We start from the raw sequence: 11986 nt of genomic DNA, 5'->3' as shown, positions 1-11986 counted from the left end.
ACTTCCAAGTGTCTTTCAGAAACTGTAAGATTTCAGTGTACTTACATATAGAATTTATTTTATCATATTATAGATAGTATTTATACATTATCACATTTCAGATTTCTTAAAAATGGATTAAGTATATGAAAATATTTTTAAAAATTTATTTTGATTTCCTGTTTTACTTGTGTATTAGTGTCTAAATATACAGGATTAAAGATTCTTTTCATTATTAATTTCTAATTTAATTGCATTGTGGTCACATAATGGGTTTTTGTGTGACTTATTTTTGCTTTAGGGACTTATGCATGATTGATTTTGTAAATGTTTCATGTATATTTCAGAAGAGCATCTAACTGTAGTTTTGGAGCTAATTCATTTAGCATATTTTAATTATATTGAATTTTTCTGTAGTTGGCTAATTTTTTTATTTTCATAATCTATCAATAACTGAAAGAGACATGTTGAAACCTTTCATTATGATGGAGAGCGCCATATTTTGTTTATCTATTTGTCCATTGGTGAACATTTGGACTGTGAACACCTTTTAACTGTTCACAGTTAAATGTGAATAATGTTTATAACATTTGTATGCAATTTTTTGTGTGAATTTATTTTCAAATATTTTGCATATATACCTGGGAATGAAATTGTTGGGTCATACAGTAACCTTGTTTAATCATTTGAAGAACTGCAAAATTATTTTCCAACAAGGCTGTTGCTCCATTTTCCATTCCCACCATCAGAGCATCGGTGCTCTGATTTCTCCACATATTTGCTGACATTGGTGCTTGTACAACTTACTGATTCTATCCACCCTAGTGGGTATAAAGTGGTCTTACATTTTGGTTTTGTTTTTCACTTTCTTTATAATTAGTGATGTCAGCATCTTTTCTTGTGCTCATTGGTCATTTGAATTTTCCTTAGAGACATGTTTATTCAGAGGCTTGCCATTTTTAAAACTTGATTTAATAAAATTGTCTTTTTATTTTTAAGTTGTAAGAGTTTTAAAATGTATTCTAGGAACAAGTCCCTCCTCAGATATATGATCTGACAACACACACACACACACACACACACACACATACACACACACGGACTTCCCTTCTATTTTTCTTTCTATCATGAATGCCACCTATAGTATGGATAATACAGATAATCATTTTTAACTCTTTTTATACTTTTTTAAAATTATTTTTGTACTCAGGGTACATTGTGACATTTACAAAGTTTCTTACAATATATGGTAGTTGACTTCAACCCCTCCATCATGCTCCTTTATTCCTCCCTCTCCCCATTACTGGAATAGTTTCAACAGGTTGCTTTATGGTTTCATATAAATCTTTTATAGTGATAACTTTTATTTAGATGTTTGATCCATTTTTAGCTAATTTTTGTAAATGTAGGGGATAAGGGTTACACTATATTGTTTATATGTTGCTATTCAGTTGTCCCAACATCATTTGTTGAAAAGATGTTCTTTTGCCAGTGAATGGTCTTGGCACTCTTATCAACAATCAGTTGACTAGAGATATGAGTTTATTTTATTTTAGTACTGTCTAGTACTTTCCATTGACCTGTATGTCTATACTTGTGATGGTACCACACTATATTGATTATCATTGCTTTGTGGTTAAGATACAAAATTAGAAAGTGTTAGTCCTTCTGTTTTGTTTGGTGTACTTAGAATTCCTTATGCATTTTAGAATCAGTTGGTCAATTTGTACAAAGAAGTTAACTGCTGGGATTTTGACAAGGATTGTATTGAGTGTGTAGTTCACAATGCTAGAATTTATAATCCATGAATGTGGGATGTTTTTCTATTTTGTTTGCTCTTCTTTCATTTCTTTTAAAAATGTTTATAGTTTTCAGAGTATTCTTAAATCAGTTTTAGTAGTTTGTATCCTAGAAATTTGTCCATTTCATCAATGTTATCTAATTTATTATCATATAATGTTCATAATATTCTTTTGTAATCCTTTTTATCTTTATAAGCCTCTTTAGTTATTAATTCCATCCTTTTGAATATTCTCTTTTTTCATGCTTATTCAAACTTTGTCAAGATTTTTGATATTTTGTAATAACCTCCTTTGGGTTTCACTGATTTTCTATATTTTTATAAATTCTCAATTTTATTAGTTATGCTCAAATCTATATAATTTCCTTCCTTTGTCTTGCTTTAGGTTTATTTTGCTGTTGTTTTTCAGTGTCTTAGGAGGGAAGCTAAATTACGGATTTTTTAGTCTTTATCATTAATTTTCTTCTTTTTCCCTTTCTTCCTTCTTTCCTTCCTTCCTCTCTCCCTCCTTGCTTTTTTATCTTTCTTTCTTTCTTTTTTCTTTCTTCCCTCCCTCCCTTCTTCCTCTTTTTTCCCTCCCTCCCTCCCTCTCTCCCTCCCTCTTTCTCTTTCTTTCTTTCTTTCTCTCTTTTTTCTTCTCTCTCTGTCTCTCTCTCTTTCCTCCTCTCTCTTGACAGGGTCTTGTTTTGTAGCCCAGACTGGCCACAATCTCACAGTCCCCTTGTCTCAACCTCCCAAATTGGGATTACAGATGTGCACCACCACACCTAGCTTATTATTTATTACTATCAGCATTTACAGCTATATATTTCCTTCTAAGCACTTTCTTAGCTGCATTCTATAAATTTTGTGTGCAGTGTTTTCATTTTTTCCATTTCAATGTTCATCTGATTTTCTTTTTCATTTCTTTTGACTCATTGGTTATTTAGGAGTATGTTATTTAATTTTCTCATATTTGTGATTTTTCCAAATATTTTTCTGCTATTAAGTTCTAATATCATTCTATTGTAATCAGAGAGCATATTTTGTATCATTTCTACTTTTCAAAGTTAGTTGAGGTTCATTCACTTTTTGGCCCAACATATGGTCCATTCTAGAGAATATTCCATGTATACTTGAAAATAATTCATATTCTGTTGTATTAAATGTTCAATAGATGTCTCTTAGGTTTAGCTGTTTCTTGTCCATATTTTTTCTAGCTGTTTTAGTTTTCATGGTGAGGCATTGATATCTTCAGGTATAAATGTCGGTCATTTGCATCCTTCAATACTATGAATTTTGTTTTGTAATATTTTGAAGCTCTGTTATTAGGTGTATATAGAGAGAATAATAAGGGCTCTGTATAATTAGCCAACATATGACATTAAACCAATCACTGTCCAAAGGATTTCTGAAAAAAAAAGTATTAATGGAACTTCACTTATTTTATTTTAAGAGGTCATTAATTAAAAGGAAAATATAATATTAAATGTTTATGTAGATTTTTATAAGACATACAATTTCTTTTAAAAAGTCAAAATAATAGTAATATTGCTTTTACCCAATAGAATTAATTAGACTTTTAGTCAGTTAGAATGCTCATTTCTCAGTAATGATAGATGTTGGAGAATTTCCTTTGACTAGGTTGTATTTGGTGTGTACTGGACATGTTTATCAAGAAATGAGATATGTCCACTTTATTTCTGAACTCTCTTAAAACCTCAAGAAAACAATGGTGGCAGGTGAATAATGTACTTCTGGATCTTTGAAGTTAATTGAATATAATGAACCAACTTGGTCTTTGTCATCAGATATTATTAACATCTACCTATTCCATTGTGACAAATCACTCTGGTCAAATTTCTATCTTTAACAGCACTTATTTTTTTCAGACAAATATGAATAAGTCTCTGAAGGTCAAGTTCTTTTAAAAGATGTGGCTTAAATATTTTTAAACCAAGTAAAATCAGCATAATATTAATTTCTTATCTCAAAAATACTGCTCTACTATGTTTTAGTGTCATGGTTGGTAGGAAAATCCTCCATATAAAACTGTAAACAAATGAACTATCAACCTTTTTGAAAAAGCTAACTGCTCACTTGACTTCCTACCAATTTTACAATGTTCTTTCTTTTTGAAATGTGTATGGTTTGAACTGATTGTTTTTGGCATAAACAATCACAAAATTAAAATAGCTGCCAATGAGTAAGGGCCAAATCTCTCTGAGCCTGTCATCTTTTTGACAGAAATTGCAGAGAACTGCTGAACTTACTTAGGAATAATTGAAGTCAAGTCATGCTTACAGATGGTTCCCTCTTTGATCTTCATGTAGCCTCTTAACCCAGTTCAGAAGGGCCAGTCCTTTACTACAAATGCCAAAACTTCTTTGGAAATAAACAATATGGCTAAATTGTGAGTTTCTACAAGTGCCTTTTCATTTAGTGTGGTACATACAGTTAAGAAATATATAATCAATTAAATATTTTAAGAAGGAAGAGGTTAACAAAAAATGTATTGCTTTGCTCAAAACAACTAAATATGATTCAGGAAAGGAAGCATCAACTCCTTTCACATTCTGATTCTAGTATGTACATCTGTTATCTGTTTCATCACTGTCCAGAGGAGTTTTTTTTTAATGATTCCATGTTTTTCATGTTCAAAACTATAGTCCCAAACTGTATATAATACAGGATGCATGCTAATTATTCTAATAAAAGTTTAATGGTCAGATAGGTTTGTGAAATTCTGGTTTGATAGAATTAAAGTTATTTTAAAAGCTTTACTGGCAAGGATTCTCAGGGTTTTTTATATATTTGTGTAAACCATGAGTCCCTAAAGATGCAATAGTGAGTTCAACATCTTCCAAATCCATGTGATCATGGAAACCTTCTAATGAGGAGCATCTATGAAGCTAGTGCTCCAAGAGGACTGCTTTGAGAAACTTTGTGTATTCAGATATACATTGAATGTCTCATTTTGAAGGTTTACACTTTGTTTATGCTTATTGGATAGCAATAAGACCAAACTATCTCTCCTTAAGGGATGCAGATTCAAGCTTTCCCAGCTCCCCTCTCATCATTTTCTTCCCATTTTTGTTGTTTGTGGTGAGCAGTGATTGACTAAATTGTGCTTTGGAGATTCTTGCTTTAAATATAAGGTCTCTTGAGAAGCAGCCTCTGAACTTAGGAGAGCTCTGCAAATTGTGTCCTTAGCATAAGACCATACAGAACCAAGCATTGCTCTGGAATCAAGTCCCTAAGTGTGTGTAGGTCTTTCTTATGACAACAGGGTAGTGATACAAGGGATCTCTAAGTGGTAATTTCATTTTATGTTTCACATCTGACTTTAGGATACATTGATCTGGAAGAGTGCCACCTTAAGTGGATGGGTACATAGCCTAATTTCAATAACTTATATTCCTGAGTCACCTTGGAACTAGTAAAAAGGAAAAGAAGTGTCTTGGATAGGATGACTGTCTTTATTTCACAATACATTTTCCTAATCCATTTTAAAGAAAACTAAAGCCATCCCAGGAGTTGGAAGAGCATATGTTTGAAAGCACTGAGGTGTAAGATTTTAGTAAACACAGATGTATTAGTTTGCTAAGGCTTACATAAAACAGTAGCACAGACTGAATAACTTAAATAGCAGAATTCTTTTCCTCACAGTTATGGATGCTAGAAGTCTGGAATTTAAGTGTCTGCAGGGTTAGTTTCCTTTGAGGCCTTCCTTTTTAGTTTATAGATGGCTATATTCTCCTGTCTTTACTTTATCCTCTCTCTCTCTTCTTAAAGCCACCAATTATATCAGACTAGGGCCCACACAAATTAAACCTTATCTACCTCTTTAAAGACTCTATTTCCCAATGCAGTCACATCCTGTGGTATAGGAGATTAGGACTTCTAAATAAAAGTTTGGGGGATGTCACAACTCAGCCTATAGCAATGGGTAATCCTTATTCAAAAATGTTCTGCTTGTAGTCAACGAGGCATATTAGAAATGCTTCAGAGATAAGTGAATATTACAAAATTTCATGGCTCACAAGTTTGTGTAATGGCATTTAAGCCTCCCTTTACTTTTTATGAACTTATCTAAGTTTTTGCAAATCTGATGATCTTTGAACAAGGAAACTGAGCTGTGCTATAATATACTTTAAAAAAAATCAGATGTAAGAGTTGCTTATGCACATCTCATTGTGTTTCTTAACTATTTCCAGATCAAAGCATGTATAGGAAATAGTAATATTGGTCTTTCACACAAGGGCCAATGTACATGTTGCTTGTGGTTTCCCTTGGCTATGCTGAGGCCTAAGGGAATCATTGTTTCAACATGCCTGTAACTTTTCCCTCAGCAAACCATAGGTTATGACATGTGAACTTACCTGCTAATGACTTTCCCCAAACTGAGAACTTGAGGAAAGTCAGATCCATGTGATAGAATTTTGATATAAAAGGTACCTTAAGAATAATATTTCAGTCATTTGCAAATGTTATTATAATTGTTTTTTGCCTTATCACTGAAATTCAGTACTGTTGCTATTGATTAACAGCTCTTTATATTAATTACCTTATTAGAAAAACCTTTAGATGTAACTGCTTTTTAATAAAAAAATAACTTGAATTAGAATACAAAATATGTTGGAAACATACCCTGGCTCCTAAAAAATATGTACAACATTCCACACTTGCTCTCTTTTATCCCTCAACAATGGGATCCAGAGGAGACAGTGGAGAACTTTGGGAACTGGGGGAGGGTGGAGACACTAATTGGAAGAAACCTGGTTTCTGAGTGACTACAAAGGATTGTGATATGAAGATTTATTTAATCTTGTGTTAAGTCTGAGGTACTGCTACTGTTGGTTATAATAGTTACCAACAATAGCTGGTTACAATTGTTGCTGTTGGTTACTCTGACTTAGAGTCAACTTTGTAAGCCTTTCAATATTTCAGTCCTCAGTGATCTTTTCATGCATTTAAATGGTAAAACTTCTGTTCATTGTTTATTCCCCAAAGAGTTTTCCTTATGTTAGTGCTTTTATCAAGCCACTAGAATTGTTTATCAGTTGAGAATCCTATAGTAAAGATAGTATTGAAATAAGTATATTACTCAATCTCAGCTTTTTTTAGTATATTTTGTTTAATATCCCATCTACACATTTAAGTTGATTTCTTTATTCAGAAATTTATTACTTAGACGGCGAAAAGGCAAGGGTAGTCATATATATGGATAGTGTAAGTTAGAATTGCTCTTACTCTGCATAGAAATCCTAGGATTCTATTTTTGGATGAATTCTCAATACCTCAAGGCTCTCAGAGTAAATGCCTACTACCCAGAATTTTGGAATAGATAAGAATTATTCATCAAGAAGGATTTAAGCCATTTTGAGATCACTATTAGAGGGGAAAAGTACAATGCAAATGTTTACATACATATCTACATGATACAAAGGATTCATTAACTTGAAAAACCAGGTTCCTTCTATTTTTTTATTAGCAGTATTTTAAAATGGCTTTTAAATTTTAGTTTCTTTATTTGTCTTGGACTTCGGCAGTGCTATTTTGGGAAGGGGAGGGTTATGATGAGGTGGTTGTATTTGTTTCCAGGCAACATTTGTGGTGAATACCAGATATAGACACCATGGGGATGGGAAAAGCAGTAATAAATATGGACCAATATAAACAATCTAAGTTTTAAAGTAAATACAGTGATGGAATAGTAAAGTTGAAGTGGAATAGATTCATTCAATAATATTATTGGATGTCAGTGGGATAGCAGCCACCGCAGTAGGTTTCTGTGACTTAAGGGTGTGTACCAAAAAGCATCATAACCCCTCCTTCCTGGGGCCTGCAGACCGCATGGAAAAACAAACAACAGAGATAATGCACAGCTCACTCAAAGCCTGATTTTGTTAGAGCAGCCTGTGCTCCACAGGCCAGTGTGCTCCCCTCAAGAAATCACTTGTGCCTCCCTCAACACCCACAGAGAAGTTTCTCTCCAGCCAGCCTCCCTGCCTTTCCTGATTCCTAACTGCTTCAACATGACCTTACCCTACTGATCTCTCCCTTTGCCCAGAGCTGTATTTCCCTCATTTGTTGGTTCAGAGCCCCAGTGACTTCCTTAAGAGCTGAGAATCTTTACTTGCTAGGTTGTCACAATTGGCTTATCCTGAAAACTTTGTGTTAAATAAACCCTAAATGTCAGTTATAAATGCAAAGCATTTTGAAATGTGTTTTGGTGGAGGAAATCTATGTAATTCCCTAAAAAGTCTAATTAAATCAAAAATAAAAGTTTAATCAAATCAAATAGCAAAATCACACTTTATTACACAAAAGAAAAGTTAACATTAAAATATTGTAAGAATACCTACATAAAAGTCACAAAATAATAACAAACTCCAAACCAGGGTATGAAGGAGTTTTAGTGGTAGAGACAAAGATTTCAATAAGGGAAATATGTAAGTTAGAATAATGGTTTAATTATAAGCAAGTGACTCTGGAAAAAGAAAATTAACTCTAGCAAGAATTTCCAGTAGATATAAGCCGTGGATTATAAGTCACCCTAATTTATAAGTTCCTAGGAAATTTAACTCCATTTGTTAAAAAACTTTACTCAATTCTTTTTATTTTTTTGAATTAGCATGCACTAGTAATATGAGGGGATTTTATTGTGATATTTCCATGCATGTGCACAATGTACCTTGAGTGAGTTCACCCCTCCATTATGTTTCTGTCCCCTCTCTCTCCCCCACTTTTTCAGTGTTTGGTGTCTTCATGTTTATATATGTAGTATACTTCCATTGTCTTCACCCCTCAGTTTCCTTTATATTCCACCTTACCCCTCCCACTGACACTCCCAGACAGTCCTTCATACATATTTATGTTCCATTATTATTATCATCATCCTCATCACCATCATTTTAGGTTTAGATTCCACAAATGAATGAGAATATGCAATTTTTGGCTTTTTGAGCTTGACTTATCTCAGTCAGCAGATAATCTCCAGATCTATCCATTTTCCTGTAAATGACACGATTTCATTTTTCTTTATAACTGAATAATATTCTATGGTGTGTATATATAGATATTTTTGTATAACATTTTCTTTATCTATTCATCTGTAGTTGGATAACTTACTGATTCCATAGTTTGGCTATTGTGAAGAGAGCTGCAATAAACAGGGGTGTAGTGATTTACACTCCTTTGGATATATTTCCAAGAGTGGTAGGGTAATGAGGTAAGTGTATTTTTAGTTTTTTATTGTTGTGCTGGGTGGAGTACATTGTAGCATTTATAAAAATTTTTACAAATATCAAATCTATCATTCTTGAATTTATCCCCTTCACCATTCTCCTTTATCCCTCCTTCCCCATTCCTGGAATAATTTCAGCAGGTATCATTTTTCCATTTATATACATGTATATATAGTATTTGCACTATCTTCATCCTCCTACACCCTTTCCCTACCTCCTTCCCATTTTCAATGGTATCAGCCCCCTTCATCAGGCAGGACATTTTCTACCCTCCCTCAATTTTGTAAAATAAAAGAAGATGACATCTTTGCTTATTTAAGGTAGCTACAAAGGCAGTTTTCTTGGGGCATTTCCATGTATATATGAATTATAGCCAAAATTGTTTCATCTCTATTTTTCTTCTTTCTCCCTTTGTCCCTTTCTTATGGTGGTTTCAAGAAGTTTAAAAATTCTATATTCGTGCTTGTATAGAGAGTACATCAACCATATTCAACTTCTTAACTTATTTTTTTACCCTCCTCCTCTCATGTGTGAGCTCCCCTTAGTGTGACCTGTTTTTTTTAATAATATTGCTTATATGTGTATAAACTGTGTATTTCACATATGAGAGAAAACATGTGGATTTGCCCTCAACCTGGATCACTTCACTTATGATAATGCTCTCCAGTTCCATCCATTTACCTGCAAAGGACAAAATTTCATTCTTCTTTGTGGCTGAATAAAATTCCTTTGCATACAAATACCACATTTTCTTTTCTTTTTTTTTATGTTTTATTATTCATATGTGCATACAAGGCTTGGGTCATTTCTCCACCCTGCCAACACCCCCTCCCTTACCCCCGACTCTGCCCCTTCCCTCTCCCCCCCACCCCCTCAATACCAGCAGAAACTATTTTGCCCTTATTTCTAATTTTGTTGTAGAGAGAGTATAAGCAATAATAGGAAGGAACAAGGGTTTTTGCTGGTTGAGATAAGGATAGCTATACAGGGAGTTGATTCACATTCATTTCCTGTGAATGTGAGTAACCTTCTAGGTTAATTCTTTTTGATCTAACCTTTTCTCTAGTTCCTGGTCCCCTTTTCCTATTGGCCTCAATTGCTTTTAAGGTATCTGCTTTAGTTTCTCTGCGTTAAGGGCAACAAATGCTAGCTAACTTTTTAGGTGTCTTACCTATCCTCATCCCTCCCTTGTGTGCTCTTGCTTTTATCATGTGCTCAAAGTCCAATCCCCTTGTTGTGTTTGCCCTTGATCTAATGTCCACATATGAGGGAGAACATACGATTTTTGGTCTTTTGAGCCAGGCTAACCTCACTCAGAATGATGTTCTCCAATTCCATCCATTTACCTGCGAATGATAACATTTCGTTCTTCTTCATGGCTGCATAAAATTCCATTGTGTATAGATACCACATTTTCTTAATCCATTTGTCAGTGGTGGGGCATCTTGGCTGTTTCCATAACTTGGCTATTGTGAATAGTGCTGCAATAAACATGGATGTGCAGGTGCCTCTGGAGTAACCTGTGTCACAGTCTTTTGGGTATATCCCCAAGAGTGGTATTGCTGGATCAAATGGTAGATCAATGTTTAGCTTTTTAAGTAGCCTCCAAATTTTTGTACTAGTTGTTGTACTAGTTTACATTCCCACCAACAGTGTAAGAGGGTTCCTTTTTCCCCGCATCCTCACCAACACCTGTTGTTGGTGGTGTTGCTAATGATGGCTATTCTAACAGGGATGAGGTGGAATTTTAGTGTGGTTTTAATTTGCATTTCCTTTATTGATAGAGATGGTGAGCATTTTTTCATGTGTTTTTTGGCCATTTGAATTTCTTCTTTTGAGAAAGTTCTGTTTAGTTCACTTGCCCATTTCTTTATTGGTTCATTAGTTTTGGGAGAATTTAGTTTTTTAAGTTCCCTATATATTCTGGTTATCAGTCCTTTGTCTGATGTGTAGCTGGCAAATATTTTCTCCCACTCTGTGGGTGGTCTCTTCAGTTTAGAGACCATTTCTTTTGTTAAGCAGAAGCTTTATAGTTTTATGAAGTCTCATTTATCTATGCTCTCTTAGTTGCTGAGCTACTGGGGTTCCATTGAGAAAGTTCTTACCTATATCTACTAATTTCAGAGTATTTCCTACTCTTTCCTGTATCAACTTAAGAGTTTGTGGTCTGATATTAAGATCCTTAATCCATTTTGAGTTAATCTTGGTATAGGGTGATATACATGGATCTAGTTTCAGTTTTTTGCAGACTGCTAACCAGTTTCCCCAGCAGTTTTTGTTGAAGAGGCTGCTTTTTCTCCATCGTATATTTTTAGTGCCTTTGTCAAAGACAAGTTGGTTATAGTTGTGTGGCTTCATATCTGGGTCCTCTATTCTGTTCCACTGGTCTTCATGTCTGTTTTTGTGCCAGTACCATGCTGTTTTTATTGTTATTGCTTTGTAATATAGTTTGAAGTCAGGTACCGTGATACCTCCAGCATTGACCTTTGGACTGAGTATTGCCATGGCTATACATGGCCTCTTATGTTTCCATATAAATTTAACAGTAGATTTTTCAATGTCTTTATTTGAAGATAGATTCTTGAAGTACTCTCTGATGATTTCCTGGACTTCCATGGTGTTTGTTGTTATCTCCCCTTTAGCATTCCTGATTCTACAAATTTGGGCTTTTTCTCTCCTCATTTTAGTCAGGTTTGCCAGGGGTCTGTTGATCTTGTTTATTTTTACAAAGAAGCAACTTTTTGTTTCATTAATCCTTTGTATGTTTTTTCTGGTTTCTATTTCGTTGATTTCAGCTCTTATTTTTATTTTTTCTCTCCTTTTATTTGTTTTGGCATTTGCTTGTTCTTGTTTTTCTAGGAGTTTGAGATGTATCATTAGGTCATTGATTTGGGATCTTTTTAATATATGCACTCAGGCTATAAACTTTCCTCTCAGGACTGCCTTTGCTGTGTCCCATAGGTTCTGGTAGGTTGTG

Source organism: Castor canadensis, chromosome 2 (assembly GCF_047511655.1).
Source record: "Castor canadensis chromosome 2, mCasCan1.hap1v2, whole genome shotgun sequence".
NCBI classification, from domain to species: domain Eukaryota; kingdom Metazoa; phylum Chordata; class Mammalia; order Rodentia; family Castoridae; genus Castor; species Castor canadensis.
This window is presented reverse-complemented; position numbering follows the sequence as displayed.